This window comes from Schistocerca nitens, chromosome 1, assembly GCF_023898315.1.
Source record: "Schistocerca nitens isolate TAMUIC-IGC-003100 chromosome 1, iqSchNite1.1, whole genome shotgun sequence".
NCBI lineage: Eukaryota > Metazoa > Arthropoda > Insecta > Orthoptera > Acrididae > Schistocerca > Schistocerca nitens.
This window is the reverse complement of record NC_064614.1, coordinates 805,472,846-805,485,599: the sequence shown is the minus strand read 5'-3', so window position 1 is coordinate 805,485,599 and position 12,754 is coordinate 805,472,846.

Below are 12,754 nucleotides of genomic sequence, written 5' to 3'. Positions count from 1 at the left end.
AAATGTTGTCACTGGTGGTTCATTTCGCCTTCCAGGGGAAATCGATCTGGGAACTCTACCAAATGACCAAGCCACTTATTTTCTAGTATTATTAATGAGAGATGATGCACATCGATAATACTGCGTTGATTAATGTAGAAACATGGCCCAGTTACAAGTGTCTCCATTGTGATGCAATCTGGTACACCAGCGGTTACAACAACCCATAGAAAATCGTGTAAAACAGTACTACCGGATTGTAAATGATGCATTGTTTTACAAATGAAGTCTTCAAACGAAGAACAGGTGTATATGTATACCTTTGGCATACAAAGGTTAGCTTATTTGGTATGCACATTTCACGTGGGGACATTTTGGTATTAACAAATGTTCCAGCAAACTGGGAACCCGCTGCTACTTTCCCAGTCTCAGAACGAAACTTCAGCAGATACTAAAAACATGCCGTATATACCAAAATGTCAAGCCAGACAACAGAAGTTACAGATGGCAGTTGCAAGCGATTAATCCTGATAAGCTCTTAATTCTTGTTTCGGTCAGTGTCTATGGCCCCTTGCCAAGAGCTCAAGGAGGATATAAATACATTGTCGCCTTCTAGAGAAATAAATCGATTTATGAGTATGTATTGCCATAACTGACAAATGTGGATAACCTATCTGCACTCATTCAAAGAAATAGTCAATAAACTTCTGCACCCATCAACACAGTATATGTCTACGAAATTGATGTCCCAATGAGCAGATAGCAATGGCTGGTTGTATTAGTTACCAAGAGCAGTCAGTGAAGAACTTCAGTAAGAGGAGAAAGTTTAAGAGCCATCAATCAATCTCTTGGACAAGACTGTGCAGCGAAAACAACAAATATGATCAGAAGTTTATATGAGTGCAACTTGGAGACAATGTTATATCGAGAATCTACGTTCAGTCATCATTATTAAAGAAGCAAAATAAAAGATGGCAGTTCTTATGTACAGAGTCATTTGTTATACTGGAGACATCCAATTTGGGAGCATACTTGCTGGGATATCCAGGAAACAACAAGATTAAAGGATTATACTGACACCAAATCTTAGAAAATATTGTATGTGAAGAAATAAGAATGACTTGAACTCTGAATCTATAATATTAACTGACTATTGATCAATTAAGATTTTGTGCCATGTCATAAGTAGGATTCACCACTCCTTTGTAATTTCTCTTGTGAACTTGTGTGGGTAAAAGGGAGCAATATAGATGTAGGATCAAATGAGTATTATGTTTGTCAAATAATTTGAAATTTATTTCAGTATATGAAAGAGAACTTACATTTCTTTCAGATTTTTCGAATAATAGATTGTGTTAACCATATTTTATTAAAGGAAATTGATTAATAATGAATAAAATGATTCTAATATATCATCACGATAAAGGATGACAGCCAAAACAGTTGCAGGATAAAAATTTATTAAAATTCTTGACCAAGCTTTCGGTATATATAAATATACCTTCATCAGAAATAAAAAATCCTGAACAGGAAGACACTTTCATTAGAAAAACCTTAGCATCGGAAGTGAGAAACACAAAAACTTAAGTAACAGTGAAATTACCAGAGTAATACAGGCACAAAATCTTTCAGTTACTTACTGAAATTACATCATGCAATGGAGATTAATAAAATGCGCGAGAATCTCGCGTAACGTAGGCGGTGAAATACATACTAGCGAAAGCAACCAAAATGTTACAATAAAACGAAACCATCTGTCGTTGTGAATTAAAACATACTAGTCAATTAACCACACATACACATCGAAAATCACAAACAGCAAACATCAGCATTACACTAGTGCCCTCTCTCATTAGATGTGTTCCATAACGCAAGCTTCATCTGTTTGACACTAGGACACAGGTAAATTGGTTCCATATTTTCTATTTTACATAAATGTTTTTAAATGGTCTGATATGTTTTATTTATTAAGACAGAAAGTTTGAATTAGCACAACTTTTAATAATTTTTGATGCGCCTATGTAGATATTCATGGATTTTAATATGCGCGAATGTCTGGCACATACCACGAGTGCCCTCTCTCAGCGAAACCATCTGCACTAGTGCTTTCATACTCTTGGTTCGATAGTTCATAGGTGAAGTACTGGTGCTAAACTGTTCACATAGACCCTGTGCCCATAGTCACGTTCTACAAATGGAGAAGATGTCTTAATTATTGACGACACCTTTGGCACAATTGTTTTATTAATCTCCATTGCATGATGTAATTTCAGTAAGTAACTAAAAGATTTTGTGCCTGTATTACTCTGGTAATTTCACTGTTACTTAAGGTTTTGTGTTTCTCACTTCCGATGCTAAGGTTTTTCTAATAAAAGTGTCTTCTTGTTCAGGATTTTTTACTTCTGATGAAGGTATATTTATATATACCGAAAGCTTGGTCAAGAATTTTAATAAATTTTTATCCTGCAACTGTTTTGGCTGTTGCTGTTGCAGCCATGTTTAAAATCTTGAAATTCTAATATATGTAAGATTTAAAGCCATTCTTTTTTTCATTTGTCATTCAATTGAAAGCGTATATGCTCAAGTAGTTGAGCGATTTTCGGAAGTCACAGTCATAGCTGAATATTTCCTATCAAAACCTGATGTAGATGAGTGTAATTACTCCTGTGGCAGGATAGTTTAAGAGCTAGTTCATTTATATGTAAAGTGACCTACACTTATAGAGATTACTGAGGTGGTGCTGGTGAAATACTTGCATTGGTTAATGTGTGGTGCATTGCACTCTAAGTGTAATCTTCCTATGAAGCGACCTACTTGGTTTCTGTTATTGGTTCTGGGTGTGGTTTAGTAGAAGGTATATTACTGATCTGAATTTAATTTGGTTCAGGGTGATAACGTCTTATCAATGTAAAGCTGCAGTTATAGCCACTGAATTCCATGAGAAATGACTATCAAGTTACAGATTAGTCTATGCTGCTTTTCTGTAATATGTGATGTGTGAAGTATTGTCTGGACTAGTGATGTATCATAATTTGAGTATTTTGTGGTATGCACAATAAATACAAATCCTTGCTGAGTATTATGGAATGAATGTACAAACTCCATTGTTATCTCTGTTTCTCATTGCAGTGTGTTGACCTAATTCCTTCATGTAAGGAAATTGTGTATGAATGAGAGAGACACTCAGCAGCTGTGCAATATATTCGCCCACCAGTTCATCCATGAGAAATACTCTTGACAAAAATGGTCTACAGTTCAAAACAAATCGCACATTTTCAGCCTGATCTGAAATTTCAGACTATTATGTTTTCATTTCTGTACTTATCTCATCTGAATAAAATGAATTCAGGCCAACCTACCTAATACTTCTCAGATTTGTATACTGATTCTACAAGGGTCACTACAAAATAAATGCACACTATTTTTGTAAAAATACAGTTTTCATTCTGCATGTGTGAAAGTTTTACAGTATGTAGATACATCCTTCCTGCTTGTTTTCAAACTTAGTTCAACCTGTTCCCGTGAGTGGCGCCGTCACGGCATGTCTTCAAGATGGCTGCTACACTTGACGTTCGTAAAGCTGGGTTTACACTAGCAAGTCGCTTGCAGAAGCTATTGCTGCAAGTTATTGCTAGCCGCTTGCAGCTGTGTTTACACAGCAGCGCAAGAATTAAGCAAGAGTCTTCCGCAAGTTCTTTGGCAAGAAACTTGCGTCAACAACTTGCTGGACTGTTTACACATGCTTTCAGTACCACTACGAGTAGGCGGGTGAGATATGCTGCAGCTCCTGTAATTGTAATGCAAAACGTGAAAAAGAAAAAGAGAAGTATTTGGGTTAGAGAGTAGATAATGAGAAGATCGCAAAATGGTGCCTGTAATAACCTTTTGCAAGAAATTAGTATCAAGAGCATGGATACTTTTGAAAACTTTTGCAGAATGCCCTCAAATGATCTGGAGTATTTGTTGATGTTAATAGCGCCCGTCATATCAAAAAGAGACACAAACTTCGGTACTGCTATTTCAGCAAAGGAACGTTTGCTAGTCACTCTATGATTTATAGCTACCGGTGAGCTACGAATAAAATAGGCATTTCATTTATTTATGTGAAACCTACAACCAAAAAAAGTGAATTTTGAAATCTTTTCTTTGTAGGAGACTCATACAAGTCCCTAATGTACCTGTTTCATATTCCTGTCAGCACGATGTCTCTGATCGTACCCGATGTATGTAGAGCCATTTTTAACGTCTTGAAAAGGGAAAATTATTTGAAGGTATGTGAAAACACAACAATGAAATTAATTTTTTATTGAAATAAACTGCATTTTACAGAATGATATGCTTATAAAAATGTTTTTTTTTCTAATGCTCATAAAATGGAAAGTGACAAGCTAAGTAAATAGAACATGTAATAATTACACATCGTCTTTTTATAGACTCCTAAAACAACAAGCGAGTGGATGCAGGTGGCAAAGGGGTTGTGTCTTCAAGTTATGCTACTTTCTATGTACTTCTTTTATAGGTGTGTCGAATATCGACGAGATTTCATTTAATGCGCTCATCTTCTTCACTCTATCCTTAAAGTCTCGGTTATGCACGTTCCGTATTTCGGGGTAGCTCTCCACGGCTTCAATAAAATGTTCTGTATCTTGCTTCATCCATTCCCGTTTCTTCTCCATTTCTGAAATTTGTTTGCATATAATATGTAAGATGGTTGCATAAAATGAAGTCACCACATTAAGTAAAATGTTAAATATGAGGAATATGCAGACGACATACTTACTATAACTTGCGCTTGCTACTTGCAGGAAATAGAAATAAATCCTAAAAGCTGCAAGTTACTTGCAGATACTTCTTGCGTGGTGTTCACACTGGAAGCGGAAAACGCGCAGCAAGTCACTTCCGCAATAAATTGCTACGGCCGCAAGTCGACTTGGCGATATGTTTACACTCGCAAATCGCGCGGCAAGTTCCTCCGCATAAGTAAATTGCTGCAATAACTTGCTAGTGTAAACCGAGCATAAGAAGCAACGTTCTGTCCAAGACCACCTACAATAAATCAGACCTTAAGGCAGATATCGATAGTTGACAATATGGCGGCAATCGTGGGGGAAACAAACCAGCGTGCTTGTGTTTCCATAATGCGTGTGTGTAACATTGTATACGTGACGTTCAAGAGAAGCGAAAGCATTTATTACTAGCTGTTATTTATGCTATATGCTGTGAATGTCGTCAAAAGTGCTACGCTAGTATTTATTTTCTATATTCTGTAGTAAGTTCAGCATAATTTAAAGTGTAAACTGTTCTTGCGATGGGTCGTAGTTGTTGTGTACCAGGATGTAAATCCAATTATGGCAAAACATACGATACCTCAACATTTAAGTTTCCCAAGGAAACAGCATTGAGGAACAAATGGATTAAACTAATTCATAGAGATAATTTTGAAGTGAACGATAAAGCTGTGGTGTGCATTAAGCATTTTGAACCTAAGTTTGTGGTTAGGGAAGACATTTTTCCTGTGGAAAATAGTGAACCAATACGTGTGCCACGAAAAATACCAAAACTAACAAATGATGCAATTCCAACCATCTTTCCTAATCAACCTTCTTATCACACAGTACCAGTTCCTAAGCAAAGGAAGAATCCTGAAGATCGTGTCCAACAGCTACTGGAACGTGATGAATGTAGTTTCAGTAAGTGGTGCGACAATGACAATATACCTGACTTTCAGCATTTTAAAAGCGAAGTGCAGAAAAGGAATGTTTGTCCATTTACAATTTTAGTAAAGGATGACTACATATATTTCATTAAATTAAAGGATGATTCAGTCAGTGATGTCCCATTAGTTTCAGTGTGCTTCAAGATATCAAGTTCCTTGGAAGTAAAAGTGTTTCAAAAAAATGTGTGTTTGCCTATGGAAACCTTGAAATGGATACTACAGTCTGGGGAGGAAGAGAACTTGAAATGTGACAAGTGGACGAAATTTGATAATCTGGCGAGTCACCTAAATGGTTTAACAGATAACTCTACTGGCACCATTGACAAGATTATAATTTTAGTCAATGTTCTCAAACAAGCACTAAAAGCTGGTAGTGATTTTGACGCTGAAATAGCACCTAAAATAGAATTTGTTTTGGAGCAATTACAACTCGCAATAACAAAGCAAAGCAGATATTCTCCTGAGCTTTTGATATGGGCAGCAACCATTTGCTATTCATTTCCTGGTGCCTACCATCACTTGAGAAAAACAAATGTATTAAAATTACCTCATCCTGTCTATTTAAGGCAGTTTCTATGCAAAATGGGTCCAAATAAAACTTGTATTGGTCCATCACGGGTTGCTTTTTTGAGGGAAAAAATAAATTTCTTCAGGGAAGTGACAAGGTAATTTCAGTGATGCTAGATGAAGTTTATGTTAATTCAAAATTCTCTTATAAGGCAGGAAAGATACTTGGTGTTGCTGAGAATACTTCAGATACTACAACAGCAGGTACAATGCAGGTTTTCATGGCATCATCTTTACAGTCTGATTATAAAGAAGTGATAGCTCTCTTTCCTGTAAAAAATGTTAATTCTGATACTCTACTGAAAATGACAATTGATGTATTAAAGTTAATGCATGAGCTGCAGTATGATGTTATATGCCTGGCAACAGATAACCATAGCAGTAATAGAAAAATGTATCAGCTTATGTGTGGTGGCACTTTACAGCCGTGTATGACAAATCCAGTCGCTCCATCTAAATTTCTCTTTCTTCTGTTTGACAATGTGCACTTGCTTAAGTGTATCAGAAATAACTGGTTGAATGCAAAAAATTAATCCTTCATAATGCCAAATATTGAGGATACATTTGCTTTCATCAATACCTTTCTACACAGTGATGAAGGGAATGCTGCATGTGAATATACTGTCAGTGAAGCAAAGTTTTCAGATTTGAGGAACCTGTTTCGTTCTGAGAAAAATAAACTGTTGAAACTTGCCCCAAAGCTAGTGAGAAAGGCTGTATCCAACTTCTATTGAGAGACAGAATGTTACCCTTGCTCGCAGTGTTTTTGATTCTAAAAATGTGGCAGCACTAGAAATTTTGAAAAGTCAGGGGGGTTGAGATTTCTGATGGCACTATTCAGTTTTTGAAATTAATCATTAAATGGTGGACAGTTTCTAATGTACAGCATCCCATGAAAGGCAAATACACATCAGATGATAATTCTAGCCCAATCACTGGACCTACTGACTCCAAACTTGTGTTTCTTGAAAATTTGAAAACATTTCTTGATATCTGGCATGCATTGCCTACTCATGGAAAATTAACCAAGAAACATATACTGCTTTCTCTCACACACTTGCAGCAACAGTTCAGTTATGCAGATACATTTTTAACACTTACAACTGGTCCTATATTCTTACAGCAAAATTACAAACTGATGCTTTGGAAGCAAGATTTGGAGCTTATAGAAGGCTAAGTGGCTGCACATATAATGTTTCAGTTGAGCAAATCTTGGAATCTGAGAGGAAACTGAAAGTAATAAATCTACTAAAGCTCAGATCTACTAAACATGGTGAATTTACATTAAATGATTTTGCAGCAAAAGTAAATTACAGCATAAAAAACCAAAAGTATGAAAATTTGGATAAATTAGAACCTGCTCTAGAGGAACTAGCAAACATTCCCATGATGGATGAAGACTTAAAAGTCTTGGTCTGTATTGCTAGCTACACCAGCAAAACAGTGCTTGAGAAGCTGCAAAAAGGTGGAAAATGTTCAGGCTGTGAAGAAATGTTGCAGACACAGGATGAAATTTTGTTGCAGTGTGAAACCAAAGAACTCCTTTCCTATTTCAACCAACTGAATCGTGGGGGATTGAAATGTCCTTCTTCTATAATGATTTCCTTGTGTTGTAATATATATAAACTTTTTCAAGTTCTGATTAGCAGCACATATGAACCAGAATTCCTAAAACTTCAGAGAGATGCAGTACTTGCCTTAGGAACTGAATTGTGTGAAAATGCCGTTAGTAACCTCAGTGATGTGCGCAAATGTGGCATTCCTTTAAAGACAATAATCAAGAAAAGTATTAAAGTGCTTTCAAATATTTTTATTAATAATTACACAAAACTGTTGAATGAAAAGTGTGTTTCAAAGGAAATTGCTGGAACAGTAGTCAAAGAAAAAGGAGGAACTCATGAAGACATTGCAGCAAAAATAACAAAACGCAAAGTGACCAAGCTGAGCAGCAAATAAATCCAACAGGTACTCAAAATCAAACACTTCTAACATATTACGTAATGACAGTGACTAGAAGTAACTGCATATTGTTTAATACAATTTTGTGCTTTAGTTAAACGCTTCATTTATTATTGCTATGTAGCTTCTATTGTGCAAATTATTATTAGTGTCCAAATATGCCATTTACATGTGTTTTGTAGTAGTTTTTTGGATTTGATTTTGAGTTGCATCTCATAATTTTACTTCGTTATAGTTCTTATTACGTAATTTGTGGCTTTAGTGACAACTTTTTATTTAAGTTTGAAGATAGAAAAATACATAACAATACATTTCTTACGCAATTTAGAATCTACTTTCCATTTATGAAGTCTGTAAATTATTCGTATTAGGGTAGCGCTGAAATACTTGGCCTAAGACGGCCGCCATCTTGGTTACTGTGTTGTGGTCTGATGTATTGTAGGTGGTCTAGTTCTGTCATAGAATTCCTGTGCTGTGAAAACGAGACAGTGGGAAACATCCACAAGAGGTTGAAAAAGGTGTATGGAGATGCTGCTGTCGATCGCAGTTCAGTTAGTCGGTGGGCAAGCAGATTACATGATGAACGCGGGCTCGGCAATATTGAGGATTGTCCTCGCAGCGGCAGGCCTCGTACTGCACACACTCCAGACAATGGGCAGAGAGTTAACGAATTGGTGACTGCTGACAGACGCATTACAGTGAACGAGTTGCCACGCTACGTTAGGATAGGGGAAGGAAGTGTTTGCAGAATACTGAAAGTGTTGGCGTTAAAAAGGTTTGTGCCAGGTGGGTTCCCAGGATGTTGACAGTGGCACACAAAGAAACAAGAAAAACGGTACTGCAGCGAACTTTTGGAACAGCATGAGAATGGTGGAGATGAATTTCTTGGAGGAATTGTGACAGATGATGAAACATGGCTCCATTATTTTTCATCAGAGACGAAGAGGCAATCAATGGATTGGCATCATGCAAATTCACCCAACGAAAAAAAATTCAAAACCACACCTTCTGCTGGAGAAGTTATGGCTACGGTGTTTTTTAATTCTAAAGGACTCTTGCTTGTGGACATCATGCCAAGTGGAACCACCATAAATTCTGATGCATATGTGATGACACTGAAGAAACTTCAAGCTCGACTGAGTGTTCGACCACATCGGCAAAAGCAGGATGTTTTGCTGTTGCATGACAATGCACGGCCATATGTCAGTCAAAAAACCTTGGAAGCGATCACAAAACGCAGATGGACAACACTGAAACACCTGCCATACAGTTCTGACCTGGCTCCATGTGACTATCATCTCTTTGGGAAACTGAAAGACTCTCTTCGTGGAACAAGGTTTGAAGATGATGACTCACTTGTGCACGCTGCCAAACAGTGGCTCCAACAGGTTGGTCCAGAATTTTACTGTGCGAGTATACAGGCTCTGGTTACAAGATGGCGTAAGGCAGTTGAGAAGGATGGAAATTATGTGGAGAAATGAAAATATTGTTCCTAAAGGATTTATCTATACACTGTAAAACTTAAAAACATGTAGAATAAAAATGGATTTAAAAAATAGTGTGCATTTCTTTTGGAGTGACCCTCATATTTCTTTCAGGGCTTACTCTTATTCAGAAGTTACTAATTCCCTTTTGCTGTGAATCATGTATGCATGCAGTCACCACAAGCATGGTGCCCAGAGGGTCGTTTTCCATTCCAATGATTGACTCAGTTCCTGACAATCCTATATCCTGTTGATATTCTGAAGGATGACCATCACCTACAACCCAAGATCCACTCCACAAAGATCCACTACACCATTCATCTACGTCATGCTAATGTAGCCATGATGTCCTATTACGATTAATCTAAAATGTCACTGTTTTATACCACAGCACCTTTATGTTCATCAACATATATTATGTAATGGCAGCAAAATGTACGCAAAACAGTTAAAACTGCTTAGTTACCTAATATGCGTAAGTAAACAGATGTCTACTTATGCATTATTATTGATCACTGTAGACATGATGATCCACTTCATATTTATTGTACCCTATGTAAAGGTCACTTGTATATCAATCGCTGATTGAAAACAAACCCAAATTTACTATACTTTTCTTACAAACCCAGCAGTTTTCTATAAATTAAATAAAATAACCATTGTCTCATGTTAGTCTCAAAATCTAAAAGAAGGTTGACTGCACTTTGGTCCTGCTTTTCCATAGTTTCCCTTCAAATCCATTATTGAATGGAAACCACACACTCAATCATTTACATCCATGGTCCACAAGCAGCTCACGAGACAAAACGGTGTTGAGTGTCAGAAAATCAGCTACCAGTATACACATAAGCAGCAACCAGTTAAAGACAAATACTGATACCATAATCGATGCATAATAGTCCCTAAATTCACTCATGTGTCATGCACTAAATATTGCTGGAAACTGTACGTTTTTTAACTTAAATTAAGTGACGGTTTGGACACTTGGTATGATTAGAAGTCAAATGTAACTTAGATTAACACAAACAATGAGTGAGCTCATGTTATTAATATTGATAAACATTTGTAGGTGATACTTCAACACATATGTACAAACTTATTAACCATTTTCTACCATGGGGGCCTCATGCTACCCCTTTTGTATGCTCGCTTGCGATTTAAAGTAAAGAACTAGATAGAGTCTGAATTTTATTACAAACTGGAAAACAATTTTTAAAAATGTAATAATACAATGTATGTTAGTGAAGCACTGATGGTGATGCAACACTGAATCCAGTGCAACAGTGCTATGTTCTCTCTGAAAGACTGGGAACTATTTACACTGTGTATTAAAATTTAGATGAAGGAGAAAGGCTTGAAATTGACTTTATCTCGAAATTATGAATCTCTAACGAAGTATAGATTGATTGATCTGGTATAATCATTCATTGTTGCGGTAGCCATTGTAATAATTTTCTGAATAATGGATTTCATGTCTGTTTGTAAAAGTGCTTGATAAAGATTCTCATTGCAAATGACAGGGAGTACTTACATTAATCAATGAAGAATAAATATTAATTTATATTAAAGTACATTTCAACTACTTAATTTGAATAACCTGATCCTCAATATTTTATGTACTACTATCAGTGTGTTTGTAAGTCATGGAAATGTCTTCAAGATGAATTGAAAGATAGAACATGCAGCACAATCATTGCCCCTCTTGTGTAAATCATTATTTAACTTGAGTTATAAGTACAACCAATAGCTTCTCGTTCAACCCCATGCAGTAAGTCACACTAGCACATGTGCAGTCTTCTCTTCATTTATAAATATAGAAAGAGACTCCAAATTAATTACAAGTTCCAAAACTAATGAACTGTTACCAGCTCATTTCAGATTCGCTGAAACAACAAATACCACTTGCTGTTATTTTATTAGAATAAGGGTGAAATAGAACATTGAAAGGCATAGAGATTGAGTTAAACCTGCATTACTAAAGTTTCAGGATTGGTGGATGTGCACTTTTTGATAGAATTTGATCATACTGATACAAGAGGATAAAGTTAAATTCAGTTTCACTGCAGAACTAGGAGCAACATACTTCGATTTTAGATTTCAAACATCATTTTCATCACAATATTACACTCCTGGAAATTGAAATAAGAACACCGTGAATTCATTGTCCCAGGAAGGGGAAACTTTATTGACACATTCCTGGGGTCAGATACATCACATGATCACACTGACAGAACCACAGGCACATAGACACAGGCAACAGAGCATGCACAATGTCGGCACTAGTACAGTGTATATCCACCTTTCGCAGCAATGCAGGCTGCTATTCTCCCATGGAGACGATCGTAGAGATGCTGGATGTAGTCCTGTGGAACGGCTTGCCGGGATACATGCGGACGTGCATAGTCCTGTTGGAACAGCAAGTTCCCTTGCCGGTCTAGGAATGGTAGAACGATGGGTTCGATGACGGTTTGGATGTACCGTGCACTATTCAGTGTCCCCTCGACAATCACCAGTGGTGTACGGCCAGTGTAGGAGATCGCTCCCCACACCATGATGCCGGGTGTTGGCCCTATGTGCCTCGGTCGTATGCAGTCCTGATTGTGGCGCTCACCTGCAAGGCGCCAAACACGCATACGACCATCATTGGCACCAAGGCAGAAGCGACTCTCATCGCTGAAGACGACACGTCTCCATTCGTCCCTCCATTCACGCCTGTCGCGACACCACTGGAGGCGGGCTGCACGATGTTGGGGCGTGAGCGGAAGACGGCCTAACGGTGTGCGGGACCATAGCCCAGCTTCATGGAGACGGTTGCGAATGGTCCTCGCCGATACCCCAGGAGCAACAGTGTCCCTAATTTGCTGGGAAGTGGCGGTGCGGTCCCCTACGGCACTGCGTAGGATCCTACGGTCTTGGCGTGCATCCGTGCGTCGCTGCGGTCCGGTCCCAGGTCGACGGGCACGTGCACCTTCCGCCGACCACTGGCGACAACATCGATGTACTGTGGAGACCTCACGCCCCACGTGTTGAGCAATTCGGCGGTACGTCC